This window comes from Taudactylus pleione, unplaced genomic scaffold (genome assembly GCF_031769625.1).
Source record: "Taudactylus pleione unplaced genomic scaffold, aTauple2 ptg000145l, whole genome shotgun sequence".
NCBI lineage: Eukaryota > Metazoa > Chordata > Amphibia > Anura > Myobatrachidae > Taudactylus > Taudactylus pleione.
In genome coordinates, this window is record NW_028284547.1 from 7272999 (window position 1) to 7288177 (window position 15179).

At 38.4% G+C, this 15179-nt stretch overlaps 1 pseudogene; it reads right to left on the reverse strand.

The window, feature by feature from the left end:
• Window positions 1–14857, reverse strand: part of LOC148522673 (uncharacterized) — a 75245-nt pseudogene extending 60388 nt beyond the window's left edge.
• Between the last annotated feature and the right edge of the window lie 322 nt (window positions 14858–15179).

Genomic DNA, 15179 nt, shown 5'->3' on the forward strand with positions numbered 1-15179 from the left:
TTTATGCTTGAATGCCATAAAAATATATAAGAAAGATGATGGGCATCAAAATATATAAAATGATGGGCATGGAGGTAAGGGGGTGATGTGTATAAAATGTATGCACATTACCCCTCCTTGTCCATCATCTTCCTTAGATATTTTTATGGAATAAAAATATATAAAAAAGATGTTGGTCATTAAACAAATAAAGGGAAAATGGACAATGGGGGTAAAGTGTATAAATTTTATACACATCACCTTACTTTAAAATATGACCATAGTTCTCGATTTTACTTACTATAAAATAAATGTTCTTGTTTTTTAATACTTAAAGCTGCCAGTAGCTGGAGCAGCAGAGAACCAGCTCTTGTCTTACTACTACTACTACAGTAACGCAGACTGTACTAAGGCTCCTTTTACTGTGACTGAAAAGGGGTGATGTCATGATGCTCGGACATCATGACATTCGGATGTCATGACATCATATGCATGATAATCACAGTGAAGGGCGGTAGGAGGAGCCAGCATGGGGCTGCTGGTGCAAACACTGCTGCGGATCATCACAGGAGTGGGTGCCATGGACTCAGGACTGTTCCGGGGTATTAAACTTGGAAGAGTTGTGATTCCATGCTTAGATGGTCCATGACCCACAGTTTGAGAAATGCTGCACTAAACCAAGAAAAATCTCTCTCGTTTGTTGTATACTAATGTATTAGTTGTTATTATTAGCACCACCAAGTGTGCCTATGCCAGCCTGACATCCCTGTATCTTTTTCTGTGCAGGCCCAAGGCATGTGCACTTGCAGAAGGGAGTGTTGCCTTACGCTCATAAAGTGATGCTCCCAGTTGTATGACATTATGGGGACATGACAGTGTGTTATACCCCCGTTCACATCACACCGGGGTCTTGCACAGCCTCTCTGGGAACAGAACATATTGAGGGAGGGGCCCTAGCTTTCACACCCTAAGCAAAATGTGAGGTGCTACCTGCTAAGACTTGTAGTGTTGGAAGCAGAAACAGACAAATGCAAGTGCACACTCTAACATGCTGAACCTAATAATAATACTGCTAAATTGAATAAGAGGATCTTGGCATAATAATGGCCATAATTATGGGCCTGCCCACCACATCCAGGTGACCTCTATCAGCCAGGTTCCTAACACTCCTATGGAACAAATACAGGGCACGGGACCCCACAGGCCAACCAAGCAGAATCAACCCATGGCATCACAATAGAATGAGATTTAAAGTGAGGGTTAAAGAATAAGAAAGCTTTTGTGTTAAGTTCTACATAGGTTATAAAAAATGGTGTATAAAGTGCTACATATATAAAAAATAAACTAAATAAGTGAAAAAGTGTACATTATGATGCCATGAAGCAGTCCAGCCACACCAGCCCAGAGAGCCCCACACCCCAATGACAGTCCCAAAACTAACAGACAGCATATATATATATACATATATATATATATATATATATATGTTAGGTCTTACCCTCAGTGTGCCTCATTAGTTGTGCAGTCTGGAGTGCAAGGACTCCTTGCTAATTAAAAACATGCCATGGGGTGCTTCTGCTGGGTTGGCCTGGGGGGTCCCGTGCCCTGTATTTGTTCCATAGAAGTGTTAGGGACATGCCTGATAGAGGTCACCTGGAATCGGTGGGCAAGCCCATAATAATGGCCATTATTATACCAAGAAACTCTTATGAAATTTAGCTGTATTATTATTCTTAGGTTCAGCAAGGTAGAGTGTGTACTTGCATTTGTCTGTTTCTGCTTGCAGCTCTCTGGGAACAGTGTGGATGACATGAGCATTCACACATCTATCACCGCTGCTTGGTGACACCATCTGAGGGCATGACAACAAAATATCAGAGCAGCTCTGCTATTGTTGTGTCACCCCCTCAGACAGTGTCACTTTGCACACACCCCTAGTGATGCCACTGGCACCGCTTTATGCCAATATTGTAAAAATTTATTTTTAAAATAAATAATAATTTCAGACAATTTTGGGGGTGTAACCATACACATTGTTTATTACATTACACTGGTGCAGAGGATAAGATGTAGATAATTCTCTTATCCAGTTTTTAACAGGACTGATTTACATAAAACACTTGTCACATTCAGAAAACAAATATGTCCTCACTTGTATATATGTTGAAGTGATGCAATTTAGCTTACTTAAGAAACAAATTATACATTCAGGGCTTTAGAGTGTCTTCTCATGTAAGTGTTCTTACTACTAACACAGCATCAACATTCACAGCATTTATATGGTTTCTCTCCTATGTGACTCCTCTGATAAATAACAAGCTTTGACTTTTCGGGAAAATATTTGCTGCATTCAGAACATGTAAATTGTTTCTCTCCAGTGTGACTCCTCTGATGTTTAACAAGATCTGATGAATTGGAAAAACACTCGCCACATTCAGAACATGTAAATGGTTTCTCTACTGTGTGACTCCTCTGATGTATAACAAGATGTGACTTACGAGAAAAACATTGGCTGCTCACAGAACATGTAAATGGTTTCTCTCCTGTGTGACTCCTCTGATGTATAGCAAGATGTGACTTACGAGAAAAACATTGGCTGCATTCAGAACATGTAAATGGTTTCTCTCCTGTGTGACTCCTCTGATGTATAACAAGATTTGACGAATTGGAAAAACACTTGCTACATTCAGAACATGTAAATGGTTTCACTCCAGTGTGACTCCTATGATGTAAAACAAGATGTGACTTACGGGAAAAACATTGGTTGCATTCAGAACATGTAAATGGTTTCTCTCCAGTGTGACTCCTCTGATGTAAAACAAGATGAGACTTACTGGAAAAACATTGACTGCATTCAGAACATGTAAATGGTTTCTCTCCTGTGTGACTCCTCTTATGTTTAACAAGATCTGATGAATTGGAAAAACACTTGCTACATTCAGAACATGTAAATGGTTTCTCTCCAGTGTGACTCCTCTGATGTATAACAAGATGTGACTTACGAGAAAAGCATTGGCTGCATTCAGAACATGTAAATGGTTTCTCTCCTGTGTGACTCCTCTGATGTATAACAAGATCTGACTTATGGGAAAAACACTTGCTGCATTCAGAGCATTTAAATGGTTTCTCACCAGTGTGACTCCTCTGATGTGTGACAAGATTTGACAAATTGGAAAAACACTTGCTACATTCAGAACATGTAAATGGCTTCTCTCCAGTGTGACTCCTCTTATGTAAAACAAGATGTGACTTACGGGAAAAACATTGGCTGCATTCAGAACATGTAAATGGTTTCTCTCCAGTGTGACTCCTCTGATGTATAACAAACTGTGACTTATCAGAAAAACACTTGCTGCATTCAGAACATGTCAATAGTTTCTCTCCTGTGTGAATTCTCTGATGTAAAACAAGATGTTTCTTATGGGCAAAACACTTGCTGCATTCAGAACATGTAAATGGTTTCTCTCCTGTGTGACTCCTCTGATGTGTGATAAGATGTGATTTATATGTGAAGCATTTGTCACACTCAGAGCACAGAAGCAGTTTCTCTACTGTGAGACTCATCATGTATTAGATGAGAAACAAATTAACTGTAAAAGATTTCTCCTATCCTGAAAATGAGAATAGAATTTGGGAATCCTTTAGAGGTGTAAAAAGAAATAATATCTTTAGTTGGCTTGATCAGAGAACAATGTTCCTTTACCACTATGTTTTCTAATAGTCTTTGTGAGAATTCTGCTCTTTATTTGTCCTGCAAGAAAAAAAGATTATATTTAAAATCATGAATGTTACACAAATAAGATCACTTTTACAGTAATAGTGTAATTTTATATATAGAACATGATATATATTTAAATAAAATAAAAACGACTTAGCTATTTATTCACACCCTGCACTGACCATAGATGGGTAACACATGCTACTGATTTTGTCACACCTACTGTCAGATGATGCACCAGGACAGGGCTGGATTATAGGTTGGGAGGATGGGGCCACATATTGGGGCCCCCACACAGACACAAATATTGACCTGACCTGGCCCACTCCGCAAAATCCCTGGATTGACTGACTCCCAGAAGCATTGCACAGAATTTTCAATTATGAAGGCATCCCCCTACTCACCTGTCAGTGGTGAGTCAGCTATGTCACCAATCTACTGGTTATACTGTTTTGGTTAATGAGTTTAACAAATCAGGACTATGCAGAATACCAATAATAGTTACCTGCATGAACCTATATATAACTAAAAAGATTATGAAATGCCAAAAAAAGGATAAAAACTACCTCTACATGTGAGTCTAAGAAATAAATTTACTAACAATCGAGATTGCTCAAGGTGACAATCTTGGGTGATTTAGTCCTTTTTTTCCTTCTCTCATATTTACTTTTGCCCATCTCAGGTGAGATGTCTCAATCAATTTCATTCAAATCAGGTGAGATAGCAAAATCAACTTAAATCACCATTGGGCCAATTTGGAAGTACTTTTCACCTAAAATATACATCTCTCAAATTTACCAAGAATCAAGATAAGCTGCGAGATTATTAGAAACATACACAAATCTAACCACATTGGCTGGAACTCACGTCGAACCAGCCAATGAGTGGCAGCTACATGTAAAGCGGCCGCTGATTGGCTAGCAGCCCATAAAAAATTACAGCTGATTTCGGTCATTTGTTATTTCGAGAGGCGTAAGTATATGTAACAATGTATACTTGCCTCTGTTTGGCATGGTTTGGGTAAGTCGCTTTGTTGCTTTAACAAGACCCTGGATCCTATGGAGAGCAGCGCCAGGATGTAGGTGAGTATAGGATCGTATTTGCAGGTCCATACACATGGATTTCTACTTTGGACAAGTGGATGTAATGGCTGGTATCGGTAAGTATGTGTGATTGAAGTATGTGTGTATTAAAATTGTACTATCAATGGTGTGTGTTGTGTCTTTATTTAACTATTTATTTTAAAGTGGAGATATGGGTGCTGGACACCAGTTTCACTTGTAGTTCCACAAGTGTAAAAGGGCAGGCATGCTGTCACTTATAGTTCCACTGTAAAATACAATAGTTTCCTTCTATTTTACATGTATTACCCCCATACCCACTGCTCCAGTGGTGCGGGAATAGCCCTGGGCTTCAGTCCAAACCTGGGGTGCTCTGGAGAGGGAAGACACCCCTGAGATCCCTGGCTTGGCCTGACTAGCTTGGGGTGAGAATGCTTTGGCCCTGGAGAACCAGTAATATTGTCTCTTGGTTGTGGCATTATACCCCCGATGGTTTGGGTCTGGTGCTTGTTTTAAATATAGGGATACCCCTACGCATTTTTCCCCCTTTATTTAAAACCAAGACTGGTTCCTAAATTATAGTGGAACCCTACTCATTTTTTTCCTCAAAATTTTTGGAACCAGGCCTTTCTGACAAGTCCTGGGGTGGTTAGGCTTTTGTGGGGGAACCTTCATAATTTTTTTCATTTAATTTAACCCGATTTTTACAGGTACAAGAATCAAGCAGTTTATACATATCTCACTGATATGTGCAAGCTGCTTGCTCGGGAGAGTTAGGCAGAGAGAAACTCTACAATCTCGGGTGTCTGCACCTGTAAAAATGACTGAAAATGGCCTCATTGGCCATTTTCCCATCATTTGCACATGCACCATACAGGGAAAATGGCCGCGCAACCATTTTCTAAGTGACCTGTGTATGCACTATAGACTCTGGGCACACTCTAGAGCCCACAGTGCCCACAGTCTATAAGTGTGGCGCTGGCCGCACACCGCTCAGTCCGCAGCTGGCCACCAGACGGAGATGACAGGGCCCATGTTGAAGACTGCACATGGGTCCCATCCTCTCTAGAAATGCCCCTGATGCAGACTCTATACACAAAGCACAAACATCAATTATATCTCATGCTATTTAGCATATTTATATATATATATATATATATCTATATATATATTTTTTTTTTTTCTCTTTTGGTGTATGCTATCTATGTTTTTGCTTCGAAAGTGTTTATGTGTGTCTTTCCTTTAAAAGGTTGTATTTTTCAATTATTAATCCAATTAGGAATAATATAGATACACTTGACCAGGATAATTTTATTGAATTGTCAAAGATCACGATAACAGGATGACATCCATGAGTCAGAAACAATAGTGTCAGAATAATAAGCACCTATCATTATCTGACTCAAAAGGAACTATATACAAGCGCCAATATTGTTTTACATTAATAACTCCCTCACTCAATAAGAGTTATCCTCTTTAATTTTGAGAGTGCTTTTCTCTGTTTGTTTGTCCTAATTACTTTATCCATTTAAAATTATTTAAATAAAAAGCACATTTTCACAATTAATTTTCTACGACTACGAGAGTGCCCAAAAAGATAATTTATCTTGTACACAGTATGAATATACTGATTTTAGAGTCTACCACCAATCTAAGAAATATTGATTTTAGTGACTATATACTGTAGAATTTGTAGGTTCTAATACTATCACATAATTTTAATTCCTAAGCATTGCATATGTCAATTTGTCTGTTTTTGCACAGAGTAATCTGTAAGATTCTATGGGCTCAATGCAATTACATGACTGAGATGTACTCACGGGTGCAAGGGATAATGACAATGAGCACTCCATAGGGCTCTGAGCAAAATTATGCAAATTTGGGCTTGGAGCAAGCTGTGAGTGGTGCGAGGTGTCATTGCTGGTGTATTTAATGCAATTACCCCTTTATATATACAAACATAGTACTGGTTTATGTGCCTCTCTTTTCACAGATAATGTGCTTAAATACTCTGTGACAGGCAACTATAATTTCCTCTTGTCACCTACAAATCTCTCTCAACCACATATTGCATATTGCACACATTGGAGTGTGATAATTAACTACTCTATTTATGGTATATGAACATATGTGGAAATCAGCAGATGACTATAGATCACTTAATGAAAACACATAGTACTGGTTTATCTGCTTTTCTTTACACTAATAATTTGTTTATTTTATTCTATGCTGGCTGCAGGGAATGCTGGTATACATTAGCATCGAGCACTAGTATGTTTAGTGATATATAAATTATTCACTAATTTATGACGTATAATTTTTCTAAACCATACTATGGATGCTGTATATACAATGTCTTGTGTATATAGACTATAAAGACTGCTGCTTTAATCACTAAGTATTGAGACTTGAATAATTTCTAAATATTTGCTGTATTATTGCCTATACTTTAATATCTGTCTATTTTCAAGTTGTTTGTCTTAGTATTGACTTATCATTTTTAAACATAATTTAATAAAAGTTACATTTTACATTAACTACTAAGTGTGCCCCAAAAAAGGTGAGAGTTATTTCTTCTCTTTTCCCCCCTTGTGAGCAGAGAGCCCTGATTCAGAGCTGGACGCTCTGACAGAGAGCTCGCTCTGAATCATGGCCATCCCTCTTAGTTTTTAGAGTGGCCTACTGGCCGCTCGCAAAGCTGTGGGTGGCCAAAAAGATGGTCGCGATGGTCAAGACCATTGCAACCATCAGGCTTGCGACGAGACCCTTGCAGTAGGGTCTTGTTGCCGCAAGCCCTGGAGTGCTTTTGGCTCTATCAGAGCAAAAAGCACTCCCACTGACATCACTTGTGATGTCAGTGGGGCCAGCCCCAGATGGAAGGCATTCCCATGGGAACGCATCCGTCTGGGTAGCCACGCCCCCAGTATACCCACCAAAGGGGGCGTGCTGTCACTCACCATCAACAGCATGCCCCCTTTGGTGCGAGACCCATAGCGATGGCTTGGACATTGTTATTCGGGTCTCGCGCATGCGCACAATGGAGCCGCCTCCATCGTGCGCATGCACACTTGGCCAATATCAACCCGCTTGCAAGCACTCAGCACTCGCGAGCGGGTCTGAATTAGGCCCAGAGTAATATGTTAGATACTAAAATGGATCTGCCACCTAGATATCCCTTTATATATACTAACCTGATGTACAGAGTAAAATGTAAGATACTATGAAGAATCTTATATTTACGTAGAAGGAAAGGAATCAACTTTATTGTGGGTGCACTCAGATCTCTTCTTACAATAACATTTTTCAATCTTTATTAGATATATTAAAAACCAATCTGGCTTTATAACATATAATATACAAATACTGATAATTGCTTATTAAATATGAATATCACTGTACTGTATTTGTGCTATTTATTGCACCAATATTATTTTATTTACACAAAATTGCTTATATGCCCTTGAGATAGGGCTTCAAAAATCGAAATATTAAAATTAATTTTTATTAAACAAAATAGTAACGTGATAGAAGAAAAATGTTACGTGAAAAAATAATAAATAGATTAAAAAACAAGGTTGTGTACTGTCTTTGTTTGTCAGTATATTGTTTTAGATAATATGTGTTCTTGTTACAAGAACACATATTATCTAAATCAATATACTGACAAATAAAGACAGCACACAACCTTGTTTTCAAATCAATATTTGTTAATATATAATGAAAAATATAGTATATAAAGCTTATAGTACCGTACCACTTTAAATATAAAAATATTGTAACACTAACTATATATAACCATTGTTTAAGTGAAACTTTGTAAGTTATGATAACAAGACAACATCTACAAAATAATATCTACAAATATCTGCGTATATATCAATATATTCTTATGTATAATATAATTACCTTACTCTGGGGATTCTTTCATCTGTCTCTTTCTTACTCCTCCATCCATCCATCTCTCCAACCAGCAACTAAACCAGCAGCTCTTCCTTCAGCTATCAGTAGCCTGATACAGCCTATTTATAGTTATTCCTCCCCATCTCTCTCCATTGTTCCCAGGATGACTAGAAGGAATTCTTATACTGAGAGGTGACACATAAACACAGCAGCTTCCCGTGCCTAGTTCATTGTCTTGTAAATGAGGTGTAAAAATTCCCAAGGTTACTTATTACAATGGGAAATGCTGATTACACTTTGGCAGGAGGTAACACCTTGTATTCTAATTAGATCATACCAGCCTCTGGCATTCTGTTATGTCACCAAAGGGACCTTTTGTTTAGGAGTCACTTATTGTCTGGGCAGAGTTTCAGCAGAAAGACCTTTTCTACATATCAGCAGGAACCTCAAACGAGTTTCTGTAAATAATGACATCAATAGAATATTGTATAGTATAAGTCAAAAATTTATACAAACTTGAATATTAAATACATTATGATATAAACACTTAATATGAGTTTCTTAGACTTACATAAATAGTGATGGTGTGTCTGTTTAAATATTTCTAAAAAACAAACAATTAAAAACATTTTTATTTTTAAATGCTCACCAACAAGTAGTTTTAATTTAGAACATGAGTAAAATTTAGAGGTGGAAAATGTTGAGCCACAATGATTTAATTGTATCTTTTGTTCGTAAATATGTCATTGACGTAGAAGTCCATAACACTGTATGTCAAGCACAGCTCACTTTAGCAGAGATATACAATCCATAATTATTTTAAGAAATTAAGGTCGGACAATTTGGGAAATTGCAACAACTTTGAAAGTTTCATCAAGTGCAGCGACAAACTCCATAAAGCGCTATCATGTTACAAGTTCCCATGAGAATCACCAAAGCAGAGGCAGACGATACAGTTAATAGTGTCACCACCCTTAGAAATCACATATTAATAGCATATTAGATTATAGGCCAAACAAATGCTAAACCGATACTGTTACACCAAAAGCTCAGGCCTGTCCTTGGATTTTTAAATCAGCATTTTGCTGGGTCGTACTCAGCTTAGACCCTGTTTTCACTGAATCCTCATCCTGGGTTTTTCCCGGGTCGCCTCCATTTCCTCTAAAACCTGGGTAACTCCAGCTAAACCTGTGGATGTCATTAAAATTGTCCTTTATTCAGGCCATTTTTAATGACATTCTTTATTGTACATAATTATTATTTATGTCTTTTTATTATTTATTTAATTTAATTATTCTTATTATTATTTATTATTTAGACTGTTTTTTTATTATTATTATTAATTTAATTTAATAAATAAAGGATGTCATAAAAATTTTAAAAGGCTGGTACTTATTAAGCCACCTGTGCTCAACCATGGATATCTCAAAACCTGAACTGTTAGGGAGCCTTGAGGATCAAATTTGAGAACCTATGGTCTAGTGTATGGGAGCAAATTATATTTATTTGTTTGCTCCCACACACCAAAAATGTCCAAAATGTTTTTTCCAACTAATTGTTCTAGTTTAGGAGCAAAGTTCCCCCCAACTGAACAATAAGTGAGAAGACACTGGCCATCAGTGCCTGCCTACTTTTGTTACACTCACCTCTTATAGCTACTTGGAGTGCCACCAGTACCAATGCTACTGCTGCTTCTCTGTATTCTGGCCTGGGAACTGCTAGGATTGATGGAGGGCTAGTTGTGTTAGCTCCCATTTCCCCAGGCAAGAGCTGTGTGCTGGCTGCAGGGAGAGAGACAGCAGCATTCCAGGCAATACTGGCAGCACCTGCACCTTTGATTCCCCCTAAATACCGGCAGTGCATGCTCCATTGATTCTCTCCCCAATACAGGCAGCACCTGCACCTTTGATTCCCACCCCATTACTGGCAGCACCTCGGTTTTCTCTCCCACACAATACTAGTGACAACTGCACCTCTGATCACAGGAGCAGCAGCAGGTGTTAGGTCAAGGGGCAGTGTGTCCTAGAGCCCCTCTCTAGGCACTGGCATCTGCAGTATTGTGGGCAGGGGAACAGCTGACCTCCAGATCTTCTACACCCTCCGTAATGAAATGGAGAATGTGTGGTGCAGAAAGTTGTGTGTGCTGGTGCTGCTGGAGGGAAGGATCAAATGCCGGGCACCCATAGCCGCATTGCCTACAGTCCAGCTGCACAGTACCTAGAGTCTGAGAGAGCAACTATAAGAACTGCAGGTAGGTGCTGACCATGGGACCGCCTTTAAAGTGCTGACCTGGGACTTAGGTGCAGAACTCCAGGGATCTTGTTGCTGGTGCAGTCATCTATTGTGACTCTGCGGTAGTGAGCAGGTTTGATGAACATTGCACAGTGTCATCATCCTGCTACATGCACAACACTCAGTACTGACACATAGTACCCTCCAGGGCAACTTCACAGCAACTTTAAGATTGTCTACCCTGTGCTACAATATCAGGGGCATCAGTAGTGTGTAGAACTACATATCCTTATCTCCTGATTTATATGCATGAGCTGTGGCCAAGCCTGGTGATGCCACCTGATATTACACTGAGATAAATCCTAAATCATGTTGTATTTATTGGCTATACATATACTATATATATATATATATATATATATACATACAATCCTACAGGTCCAAACTCACTCCATTTCCATGAACATCTGCAGGGGTGCTGCTCCAAATCCTTGTAGCCAAGGGATCCATAAAGTTTCATAAGTGTAAGGGATGCACTCACCAGACTTGAAAGTTTCAAAAGGTTTTTATTCCAGCTTCAAAAGGGAATGTTTATTACATCGATGTTTCATTCCACCCATGGATCTTTGTCAAGATGTAAAGCCAAAGGCTCCCTATGCTTCTAATATACCCCACCCATACAAACATCCCACCCCTAATTAAGGTATAAAACCCACCTACAATAAAACAACAGATGCCGAGTCACATACCACAACATTAAACATCCACATACCAGTTCCACTCCACTGCCGCATGCTGTGCCTTGGTGAGAGTACTCACTCAGAAACTTCCAGCAATGAATATCCCATATAGAAATCCAGAAAACCCGGCACTCCATTTAATGTACAGCAAACACTCTAGTACTATCCAAGGTTGTAAATTACAGCCACATGTAGATAATTCAATTGAGAGGCACTCTGGAGACTTTTAAATAGTAAGTAAAAAATATCCTTTAATAATATGTTTCGGGTGTTACCCCCTTGTCATGGACAAGCAGAATGAGCATTCACATAAAATGACATATTTAAATACCCCCCACCAAAATCATATATATATATATATATATATATATATATATTGTATGTGTATATATATATTATATATTTTCTTGGACCTTCCCAACTTCCACTGCATTCGACCTTCCTCCCCCTGCACCATCATGGCTCCAGTCCAGCTGATCCATTTTGACTCTCCTCCCCTCATTCGGCAGTGTACCCAGTGTCAATTATATGTATCGCAATAAAACCAAAAATTTAAATCATGAAGCAGAGCGCTACTTTGAGGGATAGGGGATGGCTCAATGTGGGTGTCTTCCTGATACCTAAAAAAGCTGAACAGTGTATGAATGTACACCAAGCTATGTATCAATGTCTGGTATATTACCATAAAATGCAGTAATAAAATGCAGTGGTAAAAATAGATACACTATTTAATGATATGGAACATATAACAAAACATCACATCAAATATAACACATGTATTAGAAAAAGTTCAGCTCGGTGACTATATAGTCAGATGGCTGTTTTACCAGAAAGATGAAGATCATGGGCAAAGATGTTAAATACAGAGAGGTGATCCAGATTCCCAAATTCTGTAGATCCACTCTCTTCAAACAAACTGGCTTAACAGTGATGATCCTCTCTCATGCCAACGCGTTTCCGAACCCTTGTTCCTTTATCAGTGAGACTGGGCCTTCTTAAATACCCATACTGTTGTCAACTAGCCGAAAGAGGTTACCTGGATATGGTGGGTAGGCCCATAACCTTGGCCATGATTATGCTAAAAACCTCTATTGATTGCAAAATTTTATTGCATTTATATATATATATATTATTAATAATTTGGAGTTGTGCACCTGAGATTTGTCTGTTTCTGTGCCTGCAATTAGTCTCATCAGGTAGCACCTCCCATTATATATATAGTCAGGTTGTGCAGTCCAGAAATCTTTCCCATATACTCCATTTAATGTGCTTTATTGCACTTCTGAGGGAAAGGAGATGCCCTCATTCTGGACTAGCACCCTTCCTTATTGGTTTCAAAGCATGGAGTATGGTAATGTATATGCACACTGTATTAGGCACAATTCTAGGTAAGTCCTACAAGTTATATACTGTAGTGCAACTTTGGTTCATTTTTGGGGTGTGGGTCCCGTGGATTGCATTGGTTAATCTGTCTCAGGGCACCGCATAATAACACATTTTCCTTTATAACACATTTTAACCCTTCACTGTGTGTGTTTAATATATATGTACTTCACTTTTTGATTTTCAATCTTTATATGCAGCTGCAGCTGCTCCTAACTATCTTTTTACACTGCACTTTTCTTACTATGGTGGTGCCCTGGGGCGGCTTGGCTGGGCTAGATTGGGGGTGTTCTGCGCTCTGGATTTGAACCCTAGTATTTTAGGGACCTACCCTACAGAGGTTACCTGGATATGGTGGGTAGGCCCAAAACCTTGGCCATGATTATGCTAAAAACCTCTATTGATTGCAAAATTTTATTGCATTTATATATATTATTAATAATTTGGAGTTGTGCACCTGAGATTTGTCCGTTTCTGTGCCTGCAATTAGTCTCATCAGGTAGCACCTCCCATGATATATATAGTCAGGTTGTGCAGTCCAGAAATCTTTCCCATATACTCCATTTACTGTGATTTATTGCACTTCTGAGGGAAAGGAGATGCCCTCATTCTGGACTAGCACCCTTCCTTATTGGTTTCAAAGCATGGAGTATGGTAATGTATATGCATACTGTATTAGGCACAATTCTAGGTAAGTCCTAAAAGTTATATACTGTAGTTCAACTTTGGTTCATTTTTGGGGTGTGGGTCCCCCTTTATTGCGTTGGTTAATCTGTCTCAGGGCACCGCATTATAACACATTTTCCTTTATAACACATTTTAACCATTCACTGTGTGTGTTTAATATATATGTACTTCACTTTTTTATTTTCATTCTTTATATGCAGCTGCAGCTGCTACTAACTATCTCTTTACACTGCACTTTTCTTACTATGGTGGTGCCCTGGGGCAGCTTGGCTGGGCTAGTTTGGGGGTGTTCTGCACTCTTGATTTGAACCCTAGTATGTTAGGGACCTACCCGAAAGAGGTTACCTGGATATGGTGGGTAGGCCCATAACATTGGCCATGATTATGCTAAAAACCTCTATTGATTGCAAAATTTTATTGCATTTATATATATTATTAATAATTTGGAGTATGTGCACCTGAGATTTGTCTGTTTATGTGCCTGCAATTAGTCTCATCAGGTAGCACCTCCCATTATATATATATAGTCAGGTTGTGCAGTCCAGAAATCTTTCCCATATACGCAGCATATAAAATGTAAATATTCTCCTCTCCAGTCTTTTACAGGACTGATTTATATAAAACACTTGTCACATTCAGAAAACAAATATGTCCTCACTTGTACATATATTGAAGTGATACAATTTAAATACTTAAGAAACACATTATACATTCAGGGCCTTAGAGTGTCTACTCATGTGATTAATAAGTGTTTTTTTACTAGTAAAACATTTGCAACATTCACAGCATTTATATGGTTTCTCTCCTGTGTGACTCCTCTGATGTATAACAAGAGATGACTTACGGAAAAAACATTTGCTGCATTCAGAACATGTAAATGATTTCTCTACTGTGTGATTCCTTTGATGTCTAACAAGATTTGACTTATCGGAAAAACATTTATTGCATGCAGAACATTTAAACGTTTTTTCTCCTATGTGACACCTCTGATGTAAAACAAGTAGTCTGAGCTCAGGAACACACTTACTACATTCAGAACATGTAAATGGTTTCTCTCCTGTGTGACTCCTCTGATGTGAGATAAGATGTGATTTATATGTAAAGCTTTTGTCACACTCAGAGTACAGATGCGGTTTCTCTCCTGTGAGACTCATCATGTTTTAGATGAGAAACAAATTAGCTGTAAAAGGTTTCTCTTACTCAGAAAATGAGAATAGATTTTGGGATACCTTTAGAGGTGTAAGAAGAAATAGCGTCTTTAGTTGGCTTGTTCAGAGAACAATGTCCCTTTACCACTATAATTTCTAATAGTCTTCGTGGGGATACTGCTCTTTATTTGTCCTGCAAGTAAAAAAGATTATATTTAACAGCATAAATGTTACCCAAGTAAAACGACAGTAATAGTGTAATTTTATATACAAAACATGATATATATTTAAATACTCTAACAAACATGACTTAGCTATTTACTCATCCCCT